The sequence below is a fragment of the Sapajus apella genome, unplaced genomic scaffold (assembly GCF_009761245.1).
Source record: "Sapajus apella isolate SASKATOON/1434 unplaced genomic scaffold, GSC_monkey_1.0 scaffold78, whole genome shotgun sequence".
NCBI classification, from domain to species: domain Eukaryota; kingdom Metazoa; phylum Chordata; class Mammalia; order Primates; family Cebidae; genus Sapajus; species Sapajus apella.
In genome coordinates, this window is record NW_022437018.1 from 10,062,232 (window position 1) to 10,082,554 (window position 20,323).

Genomic DNA, 20,323 nt, shown 5'->3' on the forward strand with positions numbered 1-20,323 from the left:
ATTGTCTTCAAAGAAAAGGATATTCCAATGCCCATCAGTGATAGACTGGATAAAAAGAAAATGTGACACATATACACCATGGAATACTATGCAGCCATAAAAAAGGATGAGTTCATGTCCTTTGCAGGGACATGGATGAAGCTGGAAACCAACATTCTCAGCAAATTAGCACAAGAACAGAAAACCAAACACTGCATGTTTTCACTCATAATTTGGAGTTGAACAATGAGAACACATGGACACAGGGAGGGGAACATCACACATTAGGGCCTGTTGGGGGGTGGGGGGTTGGGGAGTGATAGCATTAGAAGAAATACCTAATGTAGATGACGGACTGATGGATGCAGCAAACCACCATGGCACGTGTATACCTATGTAATAAACCTGCACATTCTGCACGTGTACCCCAGAACTTAAAGTATAACAAAAAAAGGATATTCCTTTCCTCCAGGTATAAGGGTACATCTCTCTTTTTTTGAGATGGAGTCTCACTCTGTCTCCCAGGCTGCAGTGCAGTGGCCCGATCTCTGCTCACTGCAACCTCTGCATTCCAGGTTCAAGAGATTCTCCCACCTCAGCCTCCTGAGTAGCTGGGACTACAGGCATGTGCCACCAAGCCTGGCTAACTTCTTTGTGTTTTTAGTAGAGATGGGGTTTCACCATGTTGGCCAGGCTGATCTTGAACTCCCAGCCTCAGGTGGTTCACCCACCAGTCATTTGACCTGCTTCGGGGGGAAAGGACAGAGAAAAGGTGAGAGTGATCTTCCTGCTTCTGCTATTTTCTCAGATATTTTGGGACTCGTGCCCTGAACCCAATCTGCAGCCAGCCTATCATTTGGCTGTGTAAACAGGAACCCAGGTAAGGAAGGAAGTGCCAATAGAGAGAAGGGAAGTGGCGCCAGGGTCAGACTCAAACTCTCGCCTACCCCACTGTTCATTGCTCAAGGCCTGGTGGTATACACGTGTCTGTGAATAACCTGCCTCTGCTATGTGAATGCTTCTAACTGTTGTTCAGTTAACCCACTAAAAAGAGAAAAACAGAATCAGACATCATGTGCCTCACAATGGAAAAACCACAGCATCTAGTATACTTACTAAAAAATGGAAGCTGGATTTTATTAGGTCTCCATATCTAATGATTAATTTGCATGAAATTAAGGGGAGAGAGAATTATGTTAAGAGAGACTATGGGGAGGCAATCAGCAAAATCCAGAATTAAGAATGTGAATAAGAAAATTGATTGGTTTCTCCACCAAATATACTGCATTAAACACACACACACACACACACACACACACACACACACACACACACACACAGGGAAATCTGTAGAATTAGAATAAGAGACTAGAACCATATCAACCAAATGCAATGCGTGAATCTTCAAATAAGCCAACTCTCAAAATATTTTTGAGGCACTCAGATCAGGGAAATTTGAGCCCTGATTAAATAGCTGGTATAATAAAGAATTATTGGCTGGGCACAGTGGCTCACGCCTGTAATCCCAGCACTTTGGGAGGCCAAGGCAAGAAGATCATCTGAGGTCAGGAGTTCAAGACCAGCCTGGCCAACATAGTGAAAACTTGTCTCTACTAAAAATACAAAAATTAACTGAGTGTGATGGCACATGCCTGTAGACCCAGCTACTCAGGATGCTGAGGCAGGAGAATTGTTTGAACTCGGGAGGTGGAGGTTGTAGTGAGCCAAGATCATGGCACTGCACTTCAGGCTGGGTAACAGAGCAAGACTCCATCTCAAAAAAAAAAAAAAAAAAAAAAGAATTATTAGGCTTGGCGTTATGGCTCATACCTGTCACAAATGTAATCACAGCATTTTGGTAGGCTGGGGCAGGAGGATCACTTGAAGCCAGGAGTTCAAGATCAGCCTGGGCAACATAGCAAGACCCCAACTCTACAAAAAATTTAAAAGTTAGCCAGGTAAGGTGGCATGCACCTGTAGTCCCACCTACTTGGGAGGCTGAGACAGGAGGATTGCTTTCACACAGGAGGTCAAAGTTACAGTGAGCTGTGATCACTCTACTGCACCCAAGCCGGGTGACACAGGAAGACCCTGTCTCTAAAGCAGACAAAAAGAATTATTATTATTTTAGATGTAATGAAGATATCATGGTTACATTGTTTAAGACCTTATATTTTAGAGATACAGACTAAAATATAAATGAAAATATATACAGTAATATGTAGGATTTACTCTAAATTAAACTCAGGGTAGGGGGAAATAGGTGAAGGTATTGGTGGAACAAAATTAGATGCCTACTAGTTAATAATTGTCAAAGCTGTTTATGGACACACTGTGGTTCATTATATGGCACTATTCTCTCTGTCTGAAATTCTCCATTATACTAAATTAATTTATTTATTGTTATTTATGTATTTATTTGAGATGGAGTCTCGCTCTGTCACCTAGGCTGGAGTGCAGTGGCGCGATCTTGGCTCACTGCAACCTCTGCCTCCTGGTTCATGTGATTCTTCTGCCTCAGCCTCCCAAGTAGCTGAGATTACAGGCATGTGCCACCATGCCCAGCTAATTTTTGTATTTTTAGTAGAGACGGGGTTTCACCATGTTGGCTAGGCTGGTCTCGAACTCCTGACCTCAGGTGATCCACCCAATTCAGCTTCCCAAAATTCTAGGATTACAGGTGTGAGCCACTGCGCCCGGCCATTACCCCAAATTTTAAAATCGTGTGTTGGGATTGGGGCAAATGAGTTGATCATCACCTTGTGGGCTACTGAAATTAGAAAAAAAAAAAAAGTTTGCAGAAAATTTCCATTTCAAGGTTGTATTTGGTGATGCTTCAGAAATGGAGACAGAATTCAGAACGGGAGCAGTCTGGTAGAGCTGGCCCTTCCTCTCCCATGCTCCTCACCCAGCCCCATGCAGAGGTAGGAGTCTTCAAGAGCTCCTATTCTTTTGGCGCCCACTGCAATGAAACTGCCTCTGATGAGAGAGAGGAGAGCTTATGGTACATACGGGCAGGCAGCCCACACTCCATCAATGTCTGGCCCTGAAAAAAGCAACCCCATCCCCAGCTACATGAAAGCTTTTCTCCCGTGTGGGTCATCTCCTGGTCTTGATTACCCATCTCTCTCCTGAGAAATATGACAGAAGCCATTGCTGCAGCTGTTGCTAGGTACCCCAAGTTCTGGTTCTGATGGGACCTGGGAATTGTCATGAAGTGCTTCCAGTGCAACATTCATCTCAGGGTGAATGAAAATATAGCATGATGGCTGGATCCTCATCTTTCTGATGAAAAACAAGAAAGTTTAATGAGTCAGAGCAAGGGAGAAATAAACAAGTTAAAGAATTTTCATACAACTTTAAGACTAAGGAATTCAATTCTAAAAATGTTAAAAATTTAAGGGTTTAAAGCTAGTGCTACTACTTCAACACTACTGTTCTTGCCTATTTTAACATGCCTACCCTATGGCTGGAATTATTATTATTATTGTCTCCTTTAACACCCAAGATTTATTTAAAAAGTGTATTAATGTACCAGGTACCGTATTAAGCCCCTTCAACATATCATCCACCTCATCCTCTCGACAGCTCAGTGAGGGGAGTATATTATTACACCCATTTGCAGATGAAGAAAGCGAGGTCCAGGGAGGTTAAGAAACTGGTCCTGGCTGGGCATGGTGGCTCACGCCTGTAGTCCCAACACTTTAGGAGGCTGAGGCAGGTGGATCACGAGGTCAGGAGATTGAGACCATCCTGGCCAACATGGTGAAACCCCGTCTCTACTAAAAATACAAAAATTAGCTGGGTGTGGCGCTGCAATGCCTATGATCCCAGCTGCTTGGGAGGCTGAGGCAGGAGAATCGCTTAAACCTGGGAGACGATGGTTGTGGTGATCCGAGATTGCACCCTGTATCCCAGCCTGGTGACAGACTCTGTCTCAAAACAAAAAAAAAAAGAAAAAAAAAGAAAAAGAAACTTGCCCTATATTCCTTTTGCTGGTGAGTTGTGGAAGCTGGATTTGCCTGACTACAGTACATAACCGCTTAACTGCTATAAAATCTTATGTAGAGAAAATCTTATGTAACTACTATACAATCTTATGTAAAGAAAACTGGTCTGTTTGAAATGGAGTTGGCACATTGAACATAATTGAACATAATGGTTAACGATTCAATGTTGCTACATGCAGAGGAACCTCCATGTCTCCCTCAGGCTAGAGAAAATGTGGTAAGGCATTTGGGGTCTACACTGACGATCAAATCTCCAGAATACTGGGTAACCTCATCCTTACTCTGTCTTAGCACCACAGCCAGGCTCCAACACTAGCCCCTAGTAAACAGACTCTTCAATTCAACGTACTGACGCACTGCGAAGACATCAGACACCATTGCAACAATCCTGGGAGGATGTTCTGAGCTCTGCCCTGCCCATTTGGGGCTGTAAGTTTGTGCAAATAACCATAAAATTAAACCCACCCAGGGAGGGCCATTGATTTCCAATTGGCACAGTTTGCCAGATGCTGTTTGGTCTAAGAACTGCCTTGACCTCTAGTAGTGACGCCGCCTGCCCTTGGCTTTGCAGGGTGTGTTCCCAGCAGGGAAGGCCTCTCCACTAATGCTTGCTGCTGGAACTTGGGCTGAAGACATGGTGGGTTCCCCATATGTTGCAGGGGAGAGGCCAGCCACGCCCGGCGTTGGATTCACCCTCTTATCCAACCCTGGGGCTGAAGCCACCCCCAGGAGATTACAGACGCTCCCACCCCCAACTAATTAAATAGGTGGCCTCCTGCTGTTAAAAGGGAATGAGGGCGGAAAAACAGAGGATGCCTGATTTAACTAGGACCTGGGTAAGTAGCTCACCAGCCAGACCCAGAAATCACCGATGCGTGCCTAAGCAGTCTCTAATGGGTCAGGGTGGTTCTATGCCTGAGATCTGGAGTTCTGCTTATTCTCAGCTGCCTTTGTACTTTCAAACCTGTAGTCCAAAAGACTCATCATGGAAGCTTTACTAATTATTAAAAAGAATATTATTCCATTAATGAGTCTATCTTATACAGTTATTATTATTACACACGAATCCTTGTGTTCAAACATTGGAATAAAAGTGACTATTCAAAGACACGATTTGTTTCTTGTAGTACAACCTGAAGACGATTCCACCCTCCTCCACACACGCAGGCACTCACATGCAGAGAGAGAGAGTAGGCTTCTGAATGCAAAGCTAAGTGTTTACGTAAGTTACCAGTACTATATCTAAATATCCATGCAATTATAAATTTAGATGGAAACGACAATTATATTTCCAATTAAGGAAAGAAACCCCTCGGACTTTTTCAGTTCAGCCTAACAAGCAAGTTACTAATTGTTTCAATGTTGGTTTTGCTACAACTCATTTAGAGGGAAAGCACCTGAGGTGCAAAGAGGAAGGCAGTTGTAATAATGGGAAATTGGACTAAATTAAAATGATCCTAAGTCACAGCACAACTAGGCCTCTTTGCCGCCAACTTTTGACATTCTAATTAGGGTAAATGATTATGCAAATCCAGTCAGTCGCTCTTTTCCCTCCCAGCTGAAGTGCTGGTGATTGTTCAAGTGAGGACTGTTGGTGGCGTAATTAAAGCTCTCCTAAAAATTAATTGAGAATTGGAGGACAGCCTCCAAAGATGCCCTAATTTGTGGGCCGCCCAGCACAGCTGTCCTTTTGTCCTGCCTGCCACCAGGACGCCTCGAGTTTCCCCATCAAGTGTAATAGAATGTGACACTCGAGGTGTTCTCAAGCCTCAGTCCTCACGAGTGGAGTGGAGAACAGGAGGGCAGGAGTCCAGCACACCTGGGTCACCTCCTTCTGGGCATGTTAGCCGAGGAAACAGGGTTGGGGTGAAAGAGAGGGAAAGAGAGCCTGAGGTGCAAAGAGGAAGGCAGTTGTAATAGTGGGAAATTGAGACCAAACACGGAGCACACAGAACACCTGAGTTTGGGGGCACCTATGAAATAAAATTAATCATGAGGTGATAAATGTTGAAAGTGCATGACAGATACTTGGTTGTCGAGGGGGTAGGGTAAGTATAGTAATTTGCTTTGTTTTTGTATATATTTAAAATATTTCATAATTTTTAAAAATGCATGCAGGCCTAGCGCGGTGGCTCAATCCTGTAATCTCAACGCTTTGGGAGACTGAGGCAGGTGGATCATGAGGTCAGGAGTTTGAGACCAGCCTGACCAACATGGTGAAACCCCATCTCTACTAAAAATATAAAAATTAGCCAGGCATGGTGGCGCATGCCTATAATCCCAGCTGCTCGGGAGGCTGAGGCGGGAGAAACACTTGAACCTGGGGGGTGGAGGTTGCAGTGAGCTGAGATCACGCCACTGCACTCCAGCCCGGGTGACAGACCCAGATTTCGTCTCAAAAAAAAAAATTAATACATGCAGTGCCCAAAATAGTATCTGTTATGGAGAGAAAGTTCTTAATAGCAAAAGTCAGCTTTTCGTTATTTTTTAATGGGGAAAACTTATCTTTTAAAGTGGGTATACTGTTCTATTACTTCTTTTTTGTTTTTTGAGACGGAGTCTTACTCTGTCATCAGGCTGGAGTGCAATGGCATGATCTCGGCTCACTGCAACCTCCGACTTCCTGGCTCAAGCAATTCTCCTGCCTCAGCGTCAGCCTCCTGGGTAGCTGAGATTACAGGCACATGCCACTATGCCCAGCTACTTTTTGTATTTTTAGTAGAGCTGGGGTTTCACCATGTTGCTCAGGATGGTCTCGATCTCTTGACCTTGTGATCCACCCTCCCAAAGTGCTGGGATTACAGGTGTGACCACTGCACCCAGCCCTATTACTTCTCCTTAATCACCTCTCATCACATCCCCAAGATCTGGCACCTCCTCTTCTCAGTTTAGCCCTAACGCTTGGAAGAACAAAGTCTGAGTGGCTAGGAAAGAAATTGAACCAAGTGAGAGGCAGAAGAGCTCTATGTGGGGGAGAAAAGTAAGAGAGGTCCTCAGATAATCCAACCAGAGGGTAATTGACAGTTGACTGTGAATTACTTCTATGTCATAAAAACCCAGTACAATCCTATCTGGCTTTAAAAGAAAAATAACTTACGTAAACCTCCTAAATTTAAAAAATAAAAAGTTCCAGAAGACCAAGGGCAAACGCTCTACAGAGTAACAAGCTCCCCAGGACAGCAATGAGTAAGGATGCCGAGGGAAGAACAGTTGGTAGTTTCAGTTCCGTAGGTGGAAGTTTTTAAATCTGGGGAGCCCCTTGGCTGTAGGAATCATACCACCGAATAGCTGCCAGCCTTCAAGATTACTCGACTTCCCTAGTGCAGCACGTTGCTTTCTTCTTTATCTTTTCAGAGTATCCATGACTTGGGTAATTAATGAGCTGGTAGAAAGCGGCTCCAGCCAGGCTGTGCCCACTGTTTCCTAGCTTTGTTAGGAAAACTTGAGAGAATCAGTGTGGCCTAATTAATTGGTCTTCAGGTAGTAACTAAATCAAAGATGTCTTGGGTACCCTGGGAAGACAGAGTCTCCTCTTTCCTGAGGATCAATCGGCTCAAGATTGATGAAGGGCTGCTAAGGTCAGGCTTAGAAACACAAAACCATCTGCCAACTCTCTAGGGCTGGTACCTGCAGTAGAGCAATTTTAGAAGAACAGGTGTTCACTTTTAACTTACCTCTTCTTTTCTTTTATGCTGAAATCATGATTTTTACCTAGACAGAACCTCCAGTTGGTTGATCAAATTCACAAACTGCCTATTGTAACTGAAAATAACCTGGCCCAAAGGTATTACGATAACTTCAGCTGACTATTACCCAAAGTCATGGGCCACGTATCCCTGACAGTGGCCACTCTGGCCTCCCTAGAAGTATTTGGCAGCATTAGGAAATGGTGACTAGAAGTCACTGCCCTAAAAAAAGTTAAGTCAAGGAACACTGTTTCACCTTCAGAATGATGCAGGACTGTGGAAAGGATCTAATTTGGGCCATCATTTTGCAGAGCATGCTCTAGAGCCACAAAGTCCTTGAAAAGCTGACACTTAAATGTTTCTGGTTCCTTGAAATTATCTTCTGGCTCAATAGTCTGAGAACATTTTCAAAACTTTTTGATGAACTGTAAGTACATCCATATGTTTGGTGATGATGGTTCAATGACAGAGGTGCCTTTGCTCAATACAAAAAATGTTCAAGATTTACATCAAGTCATTTTCTTCTTCTTATCATTATTATTTGAGACAGAGTCTTGCTCTGTTGCCCAGGCTGGAGTGCAATGGCACGATCTTGGCTCACTGCAATCTCTGTGTCCTGGCTTCAAGCAATTCTCCCTCAGCCTCCCAAGTAGCTGGGATTACAGACGCCTGCCACCAAGCCTGGATAATTTTTGAATTTTTAGTAGAGATGGTGTTCTGCCACGTTGTCCAGGCTGGTCTCAAGCTCCTGACCTCAGGTGATTGACCCACCTCAGCCTCCCAAAGTGCTGAGATTACTGGCATGAGCCACCGTGCCCGACCAAGTTTTCTTCTTTTTAGTGAAGGTATCCTTGTTTTTGCTAACCAGTTATGTTCCCATCTTCCCAAGAATATGAGCAATTTTCCAAAACTCTCATGTGGCAGATTGTATTTTCCAAAGGTAGCTGCAGCTAAATATATCTCATCCTGTATGCTCTTCTTACAACGTGATATTGACGCTTCTCTATCAAGAGGTTGGATTCATGGTTCCTGTCCCATGAGCCTGGATAGACTTTGTAAATGCCTCCAACAGTAGAATGTAGCAGAAGTGAAACGGTGTGAGTCTAAGTCACAAAAGGTGACACAGCTTCCACTTGGCCCCCTCAGGGCACATGCCCTATGAGCTAAGCCAGCGGTAAGAAAAAGGAAATAAAGAGTAAAAGGTAGAAAGGAAGCAGTAAAAACATTTTTGTTATTCAGAAATGGCATGACTGTTTATGTAGAAAAAACAAAAGAATCTATAAGCAGCTGGGTGCAGTGGCTCACACCTGTAATCCCAGCACTTTGGGAGGCTGAGGCAGGCAGATTGCTTGAGGTCAGGAGTTAGACACCAGTCTGGTCAACATAGTGAAATCCTGTCTCTTCTAAAAATACAAAAATTAGCCGAGCATGGTGGTGTGTGCTTGTAATCCCAGCTACTTGGGAGGCTGAAGCAGGAGAATCGCTTGAATCCAAGAGACAGAGATTGCAGTGAACCAAGATCACCCCACTGCACTCTAGCGTGGGCGGCAAAGTGAGAGTCTGTCTCAAAAACAAAAAAAGACTCTATAAGCAATTAGAATTTGTAAATTCTAGTAAGGTCACTGAATAGAAGATAAATATATAAAATCAGTTGCATATATATTTATAATAAATTACTGAAAGATAAAATTTTTTTTATTTTCTTTTTTTTGAGCCTGGTCTCATGTTGTCACTCAGGCTGGAGTGCAGTGGCAAAATCATAGGTCACTGCACTGAAAATTACAAAATACTGCTAAGAGAAATAGAAAGATTTAAATATGTGGAAGGAAAATTCATTGATTAGAAGACTAAACATTGTTAAGATATCAGCTCTCTATAGATTGCGTTATAGAGTTAATGTAATCTGTCTCAAAAAAATTAATTTGAGGTAGATCATAGATCTACATGTGAAAAGTAAAATAATTTCTAAAAGAAAACAAAGAGAAATCTTCATATTCTTGGGGAAGTTGAAGATTTCTTAGACTGAACACAAAAAACATTAATCATAAAATATAGAATTGATAAATTAGGCTTTATTAAAATTAATTTACATTATTAAAAGATTTCATTAAGAAAGTGAATGAGCATGGCACAAACTAGGAGAAAATATTCACAGTATCCACATCTGGTAAAGGATTCGTATACAAAATATATAAAGAACCCCTACAAATCAATAAAAAAGACAACTCAATTATGAAGTAGACAAAAATTTGAACTGGCATTTTTACAAAAGAAGATCCCAAATGTCCAACACACCTATGATTAGGCTGTACAACACCAGAACTCACTGGGGTATGCAATTTAAAACCTACAATGTGACAGCAGTACACTCTCTCAAAATGACTAAAATTAAAGAGTGACACTACCAAGTGCTGGTGAGAATGTAGAACTCTCAGATGTTACTGGTGAAAAGTGTAACATTCATTCAACTGCATTAGAAAACCATTTGGCAGTATCCAATTTAAACATATAATAAATCTATTATTCAATTATACTCCTAGGTATGCTATTCAAAGTAAATGCGTGTATATGTCTACCAAAAGACATGTACAAGAATGTATTTATAACCAAAAACTAGAAACAACCCAAATGATCACCAACAAAAGGTAAAAATAAAGTGTAATATAGTTACATAATGAAATGCTATACAGCAATAAAAGAATATAAATTCACCATCATGTATAAATCTCAAAGACAGCATGTTGAATGAAAGAAACCAAAACCAAAGAGTATATACTTTGTGAATCTATTTATAAAAGCTGAAGAATAGGCTGGACACAGTGGCTCACATCTGTAACCTCAGCACTTTGGGAGGCCATGGCAGGCAGATTGCTTGAGCTCAGGAGTTCAAGATCAGCCTAAGCAACGTGGTGAAACCTCATCTCTACAAAGAATACTAAAATTAGCCAGGTGTGATGGCATGTACCTACTGGAGTCCCAGCTGCTCAAGAGGCTGAGATGGGAGAATTGCTTGAGCTGGAAGGTTGAGGCTGCAGTGAGCCATGATCCAGCCACTCTGTACTCTAGCCTGGGAGACAGAGCAAGACCCGGTCTCAAAAAAAAAAAAAAAAAAAAAAAAAAAAGCCAATGAATAAGCAATTAATTTATAGTGATAAAAGTTTCAGAATAGTGATAATTTTAGGGAGTGAGATATGGACAGTTGTTTTGTTTCGTTTTGTTTGTTTTGCCAAGAAAGAGCATGAGGGAACCTTCTAGGGTGACTGGAACATTCTGTATCTTGATTTGGACGGCTGATACATATTGTATACTTATGCTAACATACACATAATATTGGCTGGGCAAGGTGGTTCACGCCCGTAATCCCAGCACTTTGGGAAGCCAAGGTGGGTGGATCACCTGAGGTCAGGAGTTCAAGACCAGCCTGACCAACATGGTGAAACCCCATCTCTACTAAAAACACAAAAATTAGCTGGGTGTGGTGGTGCATGCCCATAATCCCAGCTACTTGGGAGGCTAAAGCAGGAGAATCACTTCAATCCAGGAGATGGAGGTTGTAGTGAGCCAAGATTGTGCCATTGCACTTCAGCCTGGACAACAAGAGCAAAATTCCATCTCAAAAAAAATAATAATAATATAATACATATGTACTGAACAGCTCCCACACATTGGGCAATTTCCTTGCCCCACCATTGGAAAAAAGACTGAGGTTTTTTTTCTTTGGAGAATATAAAACAGAATATCTCAAGACTCAAAGGCACAAAGCACAGATGAAGGAGGGATACCTTACTGAAAATCAGGAGGTTAAGTAAATTTATGCATGTCAAATGCTGTTTCATTCCACCTTTTTCCTCACTTGACTCCCTGAACTGAAAACTTACCCTCATGTCTCATTGGCCAGAATTGTATCACAAATTCATTCTTAAACCAATGAAAAGGAAAGGAAATATACAAGATGGAGGACTCCAGAAAAATAAAGACAATCTTCAAGTTTGTCATCACTATCATCCTCCTCCTCCTTATCACACATTTATCATATGTTCATACAACACAAACTCAATTCCATTACCTACTGGACCAAAATTAAACAAATACTATTCTTTCAGCCATTATTCTCAGAAGCTACCAAATTCCCAGGACAACATTTCTGATTTGGTTAAGCATGAGTAGCATGCCCACTCTCTGATTTGCAGGAAGAGATGGCATCTGGCCACTTTGGCTTCCATGATAGAAGTTGGGTACTATGTCCTTAGACTGCTCACAATGAGAATTTCCCAACTTCAGGTGCCAGAACAGTGGTGTTTGGATGCTGAATAAACCCAAATGACAAATGTTTGTTATCCACAAAAAGTCATGAACTGCCTTTCATCTACCTTGAGCTAAAATTGGAAAAATTTTCCCTGTATTTATCTGTCTTTGAGTTTATCTGATACCTTTTAAACTGGGCAGCCTCATTTCTTTCTTCACTCCAATAGCACCAGGCTATAAATCCTCTTTTTGTGATTCAACACGCAGGAGTGTTCCGGGTCTGTAGGAATTCACAATCTCCCAGTCACTTGATGCTCTATATAAAGTACAAAGACCTGGTATGTAATTTTTCACTCTTTCTTCTCTAAGTCCCATCCAGTTAACCAATGGTCTCTGTTACAGTAGTTTGCATATGTGTAAACAGAAAATATAATTGAGCAATACTTCCCCTATAACAGATCTCACTAGAATACTATGTCAGTTTTGACATATGGATCAATTCCTGCTGGAAAAAAGTACAATATTAATGTGCAGTGATTAATTAACGTTGCCAAGTCAACTCTCTAATATTGCATAAAATAAAGTTTGTTTTGGCTCCCTTAAAAATCAGTATTTTTTTATTCTTGCAGGTCTCAGCAGCCCAACTTGTTCTACATATGGTTGCATGTTTAATTAGTGATCCTTCTGTAAGACTCTGCAATTAGCACTGTGATGATTAATAAAACAACTCCTTTAAAGCTCCATTTAGCTAGCAGAACTGCACAATCAGGTATAATTAATTCATCATTAATAAATCATGGCTGATTAACTAATCTGTTTATTACCAACACATTACTGAACAGCTCCCACCTGAGCACAGCTAATTTTTCTATGCTGAACAGAACTAAAAGCTAATAAAAAATTAAAAAAAATAAAAGCTTCTCTAAAAGCGCACTAAGCAGCAAGTATGTTGGTATAGTCAGGGAGATTATGGGGCAATGTACATTTAAAAGTTATTGAGCTGCACAAGCAATCATCACTCAGGAGTGAAGAAAATGGTGGCTAAGTCTGAAAGCCTAAATACCTAATGGTTCTCGAATTTAAGCATACTCCAAAATCACCTGGATGGCTTGTTACAGCCCAGATAGCTGGGCCGCCTCTCCAGAGCGTCTAATTCAGTTGGTTTAGGATAGGGCCTATGAATGTACATTTCTCTTTTCTTTTCTTTCTTTCTTTATTTTTTATTTTATTTATTTTTTAAGATGGGGTTTCACCATGTTGGCCAGGTTGGTCTTGAACTCCCGACCTCAGGTGATCCGCCCGCCTTGGTCTCCAAAGTGTCTTTTTTTTTTTTTTTTCTTTTTGAGACAGAGTCTTGCTCTGTCACCCAATGAGTGACACAATCCAGTGGGTGCGGTGGCACAATCTCTACTCACTGCAACTTCCACCTCCCGGGTTCAAGTTATTCTCCTGCCTCAGACCCCCTGAGTAGCTGGGATTACAGGTGCACACCACCACACCTGGCTAACTTTCATATTTTTCATAGAGATGGGATCTCACCATGTTGGCCAGGCTGGTCTCAAGCTCCTGGTCTCGGGTGATCTGCCTGCCTTGGCTTCCCAAAGTGCTGGGATTACAGGCATGAGCCACCGCACACAGCCATGAATGTACATTTCTAACAAGCTCCCAGGTGGTGCTGTTGCTGATCATCAGAGAACCACGATTCTACCCTTTCTCGTAAACTGGGAATGCCTCACCATTGCTATGATTTCTAAGGCCTTTTTATAGATTGTAATAGTTTCCAAAAAATAAACAGTAAAGATAACTTTCAGTATTGTTTATTTGTCCTTGTGTTTACGTGTTATCTATTGAACTGGATTGTTAATTTAAAAATTGCTGGTTTTTTTTTTTTTATTTCTCTCTGTGTGGCCCCAGAACCTAACAAGTATTTTCTAGATGTAGAAAACCTAAACAAAACCCACACAAACCCTGAGCATTCATCTCTGCATCTTTGCTCATACCCTGATCTTTCTAAGCCCTTTTCTTCAATATTCCCCTGGCTATGCCATTGCCCTCAGTGTCTGTGCCATATGTAGGCCTTAATCACAGACCCATACGCGAGCTCATTATCTTTTCATAAAAGGATGAGCCTGGTCTCCACAGTTAGTGTGAGTCCCTTGAGAGCCCAGTAAGCTCCCTCTCTAATCACATTTGCCGCCTGCCCCCCAGGTCTCTACCCTGCCAGCTTCTAGCAGGGTGTCTTACATTGCTTTTTACCAACCATGTAAGATTGCTTTACAACAGATCTGACCATGGGTGTGAATTCAGATCCCAGCTGGGTACCTAACTTGCAGAAAACAAGGATGGACAGTAGCAGGGATTCCTCTCCTGAAAAGAACTTAGAAAGAGGAAAACAATTCACCCTCTGAGAGTTAAGCCACAAAACAAATAAATGAAAGAAAAAAAGAGAGATAAACTTAAAGCAGTGGTTCTCAGCAGGTTGACAGATTTCCCTCCTCACTCCCACCTCCCTGGAACATTGGGCAATGTCTAGCAACATTAAAGGAACAGAATGGCTTGACTATAATCTGATCCAAGTGGAAAGACAGGACTGGTTAGCATGGAAGCTCTGGAAAACCTTGCTCAGGGAGTCAAGCTTTGGCAGGGCCCAGGCAGGTCTTACCCGAGAGAAAGGCTAAGGCATGGAAAGGAGAATCTGGACTGTGCTATGAGGCAAGTTACATACAGTGGATTCACATCTCACACAAGTGCAGTCTAAAGTCAGCATGTCTTAGGAAAATACTGTGAAAAGGCCGGGCATGGTGGCTCACGCCTGTAATCCCAGAATTTTGGAAGGCTGAGGCAGGTGGATCACTTGAAATCAGGAGTTTGAGACCAGCCTGGTATACATGGTGAGACCCCATGTCTACTAAAAATACAAAAATTAGCCAGGCATGATGGTGCATGCCTGTAGTCCCAGTTACTTGAGAGGCTGAAGCAAGAGAATCGCTTGAACCTGGGAGGTGGAGATTGCAGCAAGGTGAGATTGTGCTGCTGCACTCCAGCCTAGGTGACAGAGTCAGACCCTGTCTCAAAAAACAACAACAACAAAAAAAAAAAACTGGAAAAAATGTATAAGGCAATCGGGGAATGAGAACATTAACAGGATATTCAATAATAGTAAGTAATTGTTTCTGTTTTGGATAGTTGTTTTCTATTGCTGCACCAATATTACCACAAACTTAGTAGCTGAGAACAACACACATCTATTATTTCACAATTTCTGTGAATCAGAAGTCCAGGCACAACTGAGTTCCCTGCAAATCTGCAATCAAGGTGTTAGCAAGGGTTGGGGTCTCAGTTTCATAAGAATGAGCAAATGGGGAAGGATCTGCTTCCAAATTTACTCGGGTTGTTGGCAAAATTCAGGTGCTTGCTTTCATAGGACTGAGAGCTTTATTTTCCTGCTGGCTATTGGCTACAGGCTGCCCTCAGCTTCCAGAAGCCGCCCTCAGTTCCTTTTGGGTTCCTGTAAACCAAAAATAAAATTCTAAGCCCCTCAGCCATTTGAATCGACCCTTCTTCTTGGCAAGGGCATTCCAAACTTAACCTGAAAAACTAGCTCAGGCCATGATAGGAAGGGGACATGCCTTGTTATATCCTCCTCCCTTTTGGAATTACTGATACAGACTTTTTAAGTCTGATAAGAAACATTTACAATCTTTCTCTCTCAAGCCTGCTCTTGGAGGCTTCAACTGCATGATAAAACCTTGGCAATGGGAGGGAGAGCATTAGGACAAATACCTAATGCATCCAGGGTTTAAAACCTAGATGACAGGTTGATTGATAGGTGGGGTAAATCACCATGGCCCATGTATACCTATGTGACAAACCTGCACGTTCTGCACATGTATTCTGGAACTTAAAGTAAAATTATTTTTAAAAAGGAAAAAATAAAAAAAATTTAAAAGCTTGGTCTCCACAACCCCTTGTCATAACCCAGACATTCCTTTCTGCCTGGGTGGCAGAGTGAGACTCTGTCTCAAAAAAAAAAAAAAAAAGAAAATCCCATGAATGACCTAAACCATAGTAGACAGATATACTAGTTCACAAGCCTAGCACTACCAGTTTTTAACTACAGTGCTAAAACAAATCACTGTTTTGTTGAGTATTTGACAAAATTGTTCACTTGAACTAAGGACTGGAGTTGTACCAAAAATAAATATATTTAGGCCAAGTGTGGTGGCTTACACCTATAATCTCAGCATTTTGGGAGGCCAAGGCAGGAGAGTCACTTGAGCCCAGAAGTTTGAGACCAGCCTGGGCAACATAGTGAGACCTCATCTCTACAAAAAGTCAAAAAATTAGCCAGGAGTGGTGGCACGTGCCTGTGGTCCCAGCTTCTGAGGAGGCTGGGGTAGGAGGATGGATTGAGCCCAAGAAGTCAAGGCTGCAATAAGCTATGATCACACCACAGCACTCCAGCCTGGGTGACAGAGAAAGACCCTATCTCAATCAATCAATAAACACTAAAATCACATTTGGCCTTTACCTGAGCACATGTAGTCAAATTTGACTAAAGCAAATGCAGTATGATGGGATTCTAATGTGTTGGCTAAGTGGGGAAGTTTATCACGTCTTGATGACATCTGCCATTTAAGTCCATTTTGCTGGCTCTCCTTTTTTTGGCTCCCTGGTCACCAAGGAGCTTTCTGATTACAATTTGGCTTCCCAAACAGATATGCAAATAGGGAGAAAATGCTCTGATCTAATCTATTCTGTAGTTACATTTCTCATTGTAAAGTAACAAATTGGTGTTCTGGCTTTATATATCAGCCTCTAAGTGCTAGGTTAATGTAAGTCTGCCCCTGAGAGATATATTTACTCTTGGTGCACTTACATAATAGGCATTTGAGACTATACCCCTCATCCCCTGGGATGTGATAAATTTACCCAAGTAATGTCATCCTAGAGGGAATTGTCTGAGTGGCCTGAAAACCTTCCCCAGGCATAGCAATTATATTTGCTGTACACAGAATATATCCATGAGCTGTCACATTTCTCAGCTCCTTTGCTGTTAGATGGAGATATGTGACCAGTTCTGGCCAAAGGCTGTGAACAGAATTGATACCTATCACTACTGAGCCAAAGCCTAGGAAAGTTTCCATACGCTCTTTCTTCCTGCTGCCACAACCACAGAGACCACATGTTATGATGGCAGAATGAAAAATCAGCCTGAGCCTCTGTGAGATCACAAGGAAGAGTACCGCTCCTGACCTGTACTAGACAACTGAGGTCAAAATAAAATGTTTGTTTTTTTATGCCACTGTAATTTTGTAGATATTTTATACTTTAGCACAATCTAGTCTAATTCAATGCACCAGAGATGGGATGCCAACCTTGCTGGGAGCACTTTTTTCAAATTAAACTTGAAAGCAGTGATATGGTTTGGCTGTCTCCCCACCAAAATCTCATCTTGAATTGTAGCTCCCATAATTCCCACAACTTGCATGAGGGACCTGGTGGGAGATAATTGAATCATGGGGGCAGTTTCCCCCATACTGTTCTTGTGATAGTGAATAAGTCTCATGAGATCTGCTCGTTCTATAAGGGGTTTCCCCTTCTGCTTGGCTTTCATTCTCTCTTGCCTGCCACCACGTAAGACATGCCTTTCACCTTCTGCCATGATTATGAGGCCTCCCAAGCCGTGTGAAACTATGAGCCGATTAAACGTCTTTTTCTTTATAAATTATTGAGTGTTGCATATGCCTTTATCAGCAGCATAAAAACAGACTAATACAGTAAATTGGTACTGGGAGTGGGATGCTACTATAAAGATACCCAATAATGTGAAAGCAACTTTGGAACTGGGTAACAGGCAGAGGTTGGAACAGTGTTGAGGGCTCAAAAGAAGATAGAAAAATGTGAGAAAGTTTGGAACTTCCTAGAGACTTGCTGCATGGATAATGACATGGACAATGAAATCCAGGCTGAGGTGATCTCAGATGGGGATGAGGAACGTTTTGGGAACTGGAATAAAGGTACTCTTGCTATGTTTTATCAAAGAGACTGGCAGCATTTTGCCCCTGCCCTCAAGATGTGTGGAACTTTGAATTTGAAGGAGATGATTTAAGGTATATGGCCAAAGAAATTTCTAAGCAGCAAGCTTTCAAGACATGATTTGGGTGCTGTCAAAAGCATTCAGTTTTAAAAGGAAACGAACAAAAGTTCAAAAAATTGGTAGTCTAAGCATGCAATAGAAAAGAAAAACCCATTTTCTGAAGAGAAATTCAAGTCAGCTGCAGAAATTTATGTAAGTAACAAGGAGCCAAATGTTTATCACCAACACAATGAGGAAAATGTCTCCAGGGCATGTCAGAGACCTTTGTGGCAGCTGCTCCTATTACAGGCCCAAAGGCCTAGAAGGAAAAAATGGTTTCATGGGCTGGGTCAGGACCCTCCTGCTGTGTACAGCCTAGGGTCTTGGTGTCCTGCATCCCAACTGCTTTAGCCGTGGCTAAAAGGGGCCAAGGTATAGCTTAGGCCATTGCTTCAGAGTGTACAAGCCCCATGCCTTGGCAGCTTCCACATGGTGTTGAGCCTGCAGGTCCACAGAAGTCAAAAATTGAGGTTTGGGAACCTCTGCCTAGATTTCAGAGGATGTTTGGAAATGCCTGGGTCCCCAGGCAGACGTGTGCTGCAGGGGTAGAGCCCTCATGGAGAACCTCTGATAAGGCAGTGTGGAAGGGGAATGTGGGATGCAAGCCCCCAGAGTCCCTGCTGGGGCACTGCTAGTGAAGCTGTGAGAGGAGGGCTACCGTCCTCCAGACCCCATAATGGTAGATTCACCGACAGCTTGCACCGTACACCTAGAAAAGCCACAGACACTCAACACCAGCCCGTGAAAGCAGCCATGAGAGGGGGCTATACTCTACAAAGCCACAGAGGCAGAGCTGCCCAAGGCCATGGGAGCCCATCTCTTGCATCAACATGGCCTGGATGTGAGACATGGAGTCAAAAGAGATCCTTTTGGAGCTTTAAGATTTGACTGTTCCACTGGATTTCAGACTTGCATGGGGCCTGTAGCCCCTTTGTTTTGGCCAATTTCTCCCATTTGGAACAGCTGTATTTACCCAATGCCTATACCCCCATTGTATCTGGGAAGTAACTAGCTTGCTTTTGATTTTACAGGCTCATAGGCAGAAGGACTTGCTTTGTCTCAGATGAGACTTTGGACTGTGGACTTTTGAGTTAATGCTGAAATGAGTTAAGACTTTGAGGGACTGTTGGGACGGCATGATGGGTTTTGAAATATGAGGACATGAGATCTGGGAGGAACCAAGAATGGAATGATATGGTTTGGCTGTGTTCCCACTCAAATCTCACCTTGAACTGTAGCTCCTACAGTTCCCACATGTTGCAGGAGGAACCTGGTGGGAGATAATTGAATCACGGGGGCAGTTTCTCCCACACTGCTCTTGTGGTATTGAGTAAGTCTCATGAGATCTGATGGTTTTTTAAGGGGTTTCCCCTTTTACTTGGCTCTTATTCTCTCTTACCTGCCACCGTGTAAGATGACCCTTTCACCTTTGTCATGATCTTGAGGCCTCAGCCATGTGGAACTGAGTCCACTAAACCTCTTTTTCTTTATAAATTACCTATTCTTAATAAATTACCTAGTCTCAGGTATGTCTTCATTAGCAGCATGAAAACGGATGAATACAAGCAGAAACACAGCTCTCACAATCTCCCTCTGCATTCACCGCTGTCCATTCTCAGTAAGATCAGGTAGGCAAGAGGTGGGCAGAGGTGGAAGAGGCAGGAACAAACCTATCTGGAACTAGGGCTCTCAAACCTGCCCCACCCATCTCAGCAGATAACTCACTGTACAGAGTATACCCTAGAGGCTCTTTGCTCTTGCTACCCAGAGATGTCATTTTTTAAATTTGTATAAAAACATAAAAAGCTGGCCAGCCACAGTGATTCATGCCTGTAATGCCAATGAATTGGGAGGCCAAGGCAGGAGGATCACTTGAAGCCAGGAGTTCAAGACCAGCCTGGACAACATAATAGGACCCTGTCTCAACAAAAAATTTAAAAATAAGCTCAGCATGGAGGCACATGCCTGTACATGTACTGTACTGAGTAGCCCTAGCTACTCAGGAGGCTGACTGAGATTGGAGGATCACTTGAGCCCAGGAGTTCAAGGCTACAATGAGCTATGGTTGTGCTACTGTACTCCAGCCTGGGCAACAAGCAAGGGCAAAGGAGCCCTTTTTCTCTTAAAAACAAAGAAACAAACTAACATTAAAAAGCTGCATAATGACTAAGAAGTCAAAATAAGAAGAGTCAGCAAAATGGCAAAATGGACTTAAATGGTAGCTGTCATTAAGACATGATAAGCTTCCCCACTTGGTGAATTAA

The 20,323-nt window shown here is 42.4% G+C and overlaps 1 protein-coding gene and 1 long non-coding RNA gene across 3 annotated transcripts in view; one reads left to right on the top strand and one right to left on the bottom strand.

Moving 5' to 3' along the window:
• ATOH7 (atonal bHLH transcription factor 7) overlaps positions 1 to 1,991 on the bottom strand; it is a 33,250-nt gene extending 31,259 nt beyond the window's left edge. For both annotated transcript variants that reach the window (XM_032252618.1, XM_032252617.1), the window contains exon 1: positions 1,954 to 1,991. The gene's annotated coding sequence lies outside the window, so the exon portion shown is untranslated. The remainder of the gene's footprint in view (positions 1 to 1,953) is intronic.
• Positions 1,112 to 19,534, top strand: LOC116533012. Its single transcript, XR_004261040.1, has 3 exons — positions 1,112 to 1,122; positions 13,162 to 13,166; positions 19,395 to 19,534. It is a non-coding gene; the product is annotated as an uncharacterized LOC116533012 (long non-coding RNA).
• Positions 19,535 to 20,323: the final 789 nt, after the last annotated feature.